Here is a 6,000-nt window from a genome sequence, read left to right on the forward strand (position 1 = left end):
GTAGGTCAGAAATTGTGTGGTGTTGCTCTGCTAGCTTTTTTTTTTTTTGCTTAATGCAAGCTATATTAACTGGAACTTCAAGTGTTAATGGAGCAGAGCCTGTTATAAACAGCAACAAGCTATAAACTGTGAAGCTACAAAATTAGTAGCAACACTTTCATTCTCTGGGAATTTTAGATACATTAGGAACCTGTAATTACTGACTCCATCTGCCTTCTCTGTCTTCAGCTTAATTATGTATTTCAGAAGGAACGTTTCTCATGTTTTCATTTTTTGTATATATAAATATTTAGCTACATCTCTTATCATTTTCTGCCTCCCTTTCCCTCTGCTTTTGCCATTTACAATCTCTAGAGCTATTTTTACTTCCAAATCGCAATGCCTTCCCTCAGAGTCAACATGAGAGAGATTGGAGCCAAATTTAGTTCTGTCAATGTCCCTGTGGCATCTTTGAAGGCAGGTTACCAAGCCTCAAACACACATTTACATATGGTAGAACAGAGCAAGTCAGTTCTAGGATCTTCCTAATAGAAATATTCAAAATAGTAACACAGTCTTTAAAAGCATTAAGGTGCAAACTCTTCCGTAGGGTGGGAGGTCATAAGCAAAACTGGAAAACAATGGATTAATAAAATATTTGTATCAGGATTTAGAATCGTCCTTAAATATGAATATGACTCCCTAAGAGGGGAAAATAGCACATTTTGTTTCCAGAACAATTTGAACAGTAAATTCCCCTTTTTTTGGAGGGGAGCAGGGAATGAGATAGACCTAGTTTCATTTCCCCCAACGATGTTCTGGAAACTGATGATCTACTGAAATCCATTTTCATGATGTAAATACATTGCATATATTGACATAGTATTGGTTGGTGTTAGCTGCGTCCTTAGTATTTCATCATTTCTTACACCTCCATGAGGTGTGAGAGAGAATTACAAATACAGGTTTGATCGAATGTGGCAAGAAAACATACATGACATTAACTTCTATCTCATTTTTTTTCTTCTGGAAGAGGTAGAAAAAATGAAAAGATGGTTTGCATTTTTTATTCCTTCCCATTCGTATCTTTCAAGTCAACTAAGCCTTTCCCCTCGTCACTCCAGATTCTTTACACACCCCTCACCAGTCCCACAGGAGGGCAGAAAGAAAACCTCCCCTAGGCATGTGTTTAGAAATGAAGCATCAAAAGATAGAGTTTTCCTTAAAGGAAAGGAAGGGTGTCCATTCCTTGGACATAAAAAGAAAAGTCTAGTTCAAGAGGGGTGAATTTCTCCCAGAGATCTGAGAAGACTGGATTGTGTATGTATATGTGTGTGTGTGTGTGTGTGTGTGTGTGTGTGTGTGTGTGTGTTTGTGTGTGTGTGTATGAGTATATATATGATTTTTTTTTGTTGTTGTTTCACATTGGCAGTGAAGTTGCTCAAAAAGTGATGGAGAATCCCTGCTCTCCAAGATGAAGTCACAGCTATGTCATCTCCAGGTAAAGGGGAGGTCATCTATGCTTTATCCTGAAGTGATGAACATGATAGGCTGTGGCCTACTCCCTGGGTCAAGGTTAACAGGAAGTGACTTTCAACATGCTTGTGTAAAAATAAAAAGCTTTAGTTCTACTTTAGTTCTACATTTAGGACCAGATATTTCATATTTAATGACACTAAGACATCACTAATTTCGATTTAATTTTTAATATAAGTGAATGGTGTCACCCCACACCACTAGAGGAAGCCTTAAAAATCTTATGCACAATTTATGATATTACTTCTAAGAAGAGATTAGTTTGGAATTCCAGGACAGAGTAAAAGATTACATCAGTATTCCACAGGAGTGGGATTCCCATTGGATCCCGGACACATTAGTTAACTTGGCCTCAGGATTCTAATGGTTTAGGTCAGCAGGCCTAAAACCAGTAGAGGGTAAAACAAGATTGTAGGCTTTGGAAACTGTAATGGGTGGTAGAACCAGTACTACAGGTCCTCCTGGCAGCAAGGCACAAGGATTTTGGAAGGAGCGGTAACCGGTAACAGTGTATCAATAATATGTCTTCATGTTATTGATTGTAGGCAACTTGGAGAATACATTATGAAGTATTTTTATGTTTAATTATAATTATTATTTGGAATATTCTGATTTGAATATACTTCTGATTAAATGGATTCATTTATAGATCAGTAAACAAGTTAGGATTAATTCATTGACTGAAGTCATAGATTTAATCCATCTCTGGGCAAAGATTCAACCTTACATCTAATTCCAAAGCTGATGGGCTCTTTTCTACCTCAATAGCTCTTTCTGCTTGATCATGATTATCACCTGAATGCTTATCACAAAATACCAGTTCATTATATCTACCTATAGGAACACCAGTTCTATAAGGTCCTACATTCAGTAGCTTCCAGAAGCAAAAACTCAGGTATTTGTTCCCATCAGGGTTTAAGAAGTGTTGTCTTTCAGTGTCACTGAAAAAGGTGAATAAGCCTCACTCACTGAGGCAGAGCATAGTAGGGTTAGGATAAATATAATAAAAAGCAAGCAAATCCAAAGCAGTGTGGTTGCACTCAGGGACATAAGATCAGTCCCTACAAGGACCAGGAAATACAAGGCAGAAGAAGCCATTTGGGGCAGCTGTCCAAGGCAAGGACTCAGGGACAGAGGGATATTGTTACTACAACTGGTAGATGATGGTGGGAATGGAGAGATGTCCAAAAAGTTCTGAATGTTCATTTATTAGAACAGAGAGTAAGGGAAGTGTGTGATTAATTGGGCTGACTCTTCATATCCAGCAGAGAGAACAATGCCATTCTTTTAATCATGCATACAGTTCATAGAGTCTTTGAGTCAACAAACATAACTTGAGCACCTGGTATATGTTAGGCTTTCTGCCAGAGGATATTATAGTACCCAAAACAGATATGACACCTGTGCTTGTGGAGATGGCAGTAAGTGGAGGTGATTATGACTAAACATAATTAATTTCCACTCATGCAATGAGGAAAATGAACTGGGAGCTGTGTTGGAGGGTAATGCCATGGGAAGAGAGAGAGAGAAAGGAGAGGCAGGGAAGGCTTCACTAAGAAGGACTTGCTGTAGCTATGATGGCAAAAGAAAGCAATCTACACTCTCAAATACTGCAAGAGCCTGGTGCTAAGCCACAAGAAGTAACTTTCTAACATGGGAATCAGAAAACTCAACTCTTGCAAGGGAAGCATGTTAGAACTTTCCTTTGAACACGTAAATCTGGGAGTGAGAGAAGAACGGAAGAACTTTATGTAGAGGGAAATGAGGGGGAGGGGCTATGAAAAATGGAGGAATGAGACAGACATCATTACCCTATGTACATGTATGATTACATGAATGTTATGAATCTACATCGTGCACCACCATAGAAATGAAATGATGTACCCCATTTGTGTACGATGAATCAAAATGCAGTCTGTAAAAAATTTAAAAATAAATAATTTTTAAAAACTGCTTTGTAATGTAAAATACAAGACATATAACATCAAGAGGCAATCCTTACAACTTGGACTCTTGTGGATATGCTTCTTTGTCTGACTTTGCTACTATTCAGGTCATGAGTGGATATATATGGGAATGTCTTGTAGGAAGCTTAAAATCTATGTTCAAGACTGAAACTCTGGTGTGAAGAGCACAGCAGGAATTTTTTAAAATGTTGATGTATCAAATTATTTCTGTAAAAACACCTTAGTTCTGATTTCTTCCCCTAATCTCAGGAGACTTCTGGGAGAAATCTGACCTCGGTCCTTTCAGAGAGAGATGCTAAGCTTCCTTTCAACTGCCAATTCTCCACTGATGGCAGTAGCGCCCTCAAGCAACCTGTTTAATGGTATATTGAGGCTCCAACTGGGCTCACAGGCAAGAGAACTGACACAGTAGGGAAGGAAGGGTGATAAAGATCAACCATCATTTAGTATTTGCTTTCAAATTAGCAGTAAGGCCCAGAGGAAAAAGATTGAGTTCAGTTAGGGAGAGAGGTTACAGAACTGCCAACAGCTCTGTGAGCCAAGCCTGTGATCTTGGTTATTTTGTATTCCGGGCCTCAGTTTCCTCATTTGTAAAGGGAAACCATGATCCATCACACAGGCTAAGTAAATAAAATGCAATAATTAACAGGCTTGTCTTTTTGACAATTCCTTAGAGTTAGTCAGAAGTCAAACAGACTCAGATACTAGCTGAAGTTACTGGCTTACCTAAGGCAAGCATAAAACTGGCTCTGTAGTCAGTTCTCAAACCTATAGAAAATCTAACACTCCTAGATTTCTTCATGCTCTAAAAAATTATTTTTCTCCTTATCTATCTGGCTCAGATTTCTGGTTTGTGCATCTTGCATCTGTTCCTCTGTTACTGTCCTTGTCATTGACTCAAATGTTGAAGACACCATCTTTTTTTTTTTTTTTTGGTGGTGCTGGGGCCTGAACCCAGGGCTTTGTGCTTGCAAAGCAAGCACTCTACCAACTGAGCTATATCCCCAGCCCTACCATCTATTTCTTTAGCTCCTTCTCCTCAAATTCATCTAATGTGCAAGCTAGAGAACTTTGCTAGAGATTTGAGGGTAAATACTAGGAGTATGATCATGAAACTCAGAAAATAATTTGTGTATCAGAATCAATAGATCTGGAAAATCCCTTTGGCTATTTATGTCAATTTCCCTTCTAAATTTTCATTTAATCTACATACTCACTTGGTTTTCCCTTTCCAATTATTTTCCCTACAGCTAAAATGCTGTTTCTTAGGTCTTTTATTCTTTATCTCTTTTCTTCCTTGGAACTTTATCAGACTATCAAGAAGAGGTTGCCAGGCTCATGGGAAGACAGTTCTTAACTGGAGATCCTGGACATTTACAGAGTTCTAGACACTTCTTTGGTTACATTGACCTTAGAAAATTGTGTGCAAGAAATTTCATATATATGTATTTGTTTCTTCTGAGAAGAGAACTCATTGTTTTTAGAGTATTCTCAAACAGGTCTCTTGTTCAAAAAAAAATCAAACTCTTTGACTATACAATATGCTTTTAAACTGTAGGAAAACTTTACAAAACCCGATTCAAGGGAGAAAAGTGGAAGCATGCTATCCTTTGGCATATGTGGGAAGTAATCCTTACTCAGTAAATGTAGAACTGATATACAATTATTTGTGTTCATGAAAAATATAAGGTGGAGTATGAATTTAATAAATAGAAATAAATCTTGTTTCATGGAATGATTCACTTTAGGAAAGGGTCTGCCTAACAGACCCTTAGATCATGGACTTAAATTTTCTTTTGGGTAAGTTCCTAGCATGTTAAAAACTTTCACCAGCAGCAAAGAACAATGAATGACTTGTGGTATGTTTGGAGAGTGTAATATACTACTTTTGGAGAGAAACAAATTGTTCACTGTCATTTCATCAACTAAGAAATAATTCTTTGTTCACTACTTTCAACAATGCCCATTGGTAATATCATGACAGTTATAATACAAGCAATTTTCACTTCCTTGTATTGAGCTGTTTTAAGAAAATGTTAGCTGGTACCATATTATTTACTTATTGACATATACTAATCATACAAATTGATGGGATTCACTCTGATATTTCTCTACATGCATACAACATGTATTGATTAGGTTCATCCACACCTCTTCTACCTTTGCCACCCTCACCCACCTGTTCAACATGCTTTCCAATCCCTAGTAATCCCTTTTCCACTTTCAGGTCAAGGTTTTTTTTTTTTTTTCCTTTCTTAGTTTCCATATGTGAGAGAGAACATGTGATCTTTCTGTGCCTGACTTATTTGACTTAACATCATATCCTCTAGTTCCATCCATTTTGAACAAATGACAGGGTTCATTCTTATGGCTATCACTCCTTTGTGCATACATATCATATTTTCTTTATCAATTCACCCTGTTGATGGGCACCTAGGTTGAGTTCATGTCTTAGATATTGTGAATAGTACTGCAATAAACAAAGGCCTGCAGGTATTTCTTTTGTATGCTGATTTCA

The sequence above is a fragment of the Sciurus vulgaris genome (genome assembly GCF_902686455.1).
Source record: "Sciurus vulgaris genome assembly, chromosome: 11".
Classification (NCBI taxonomy): Eukaryota; Metazoa; Chordata; class Mammalia; order Rodentia; family Sciuridae; genus Sciurus; species Sciurus vulgaris.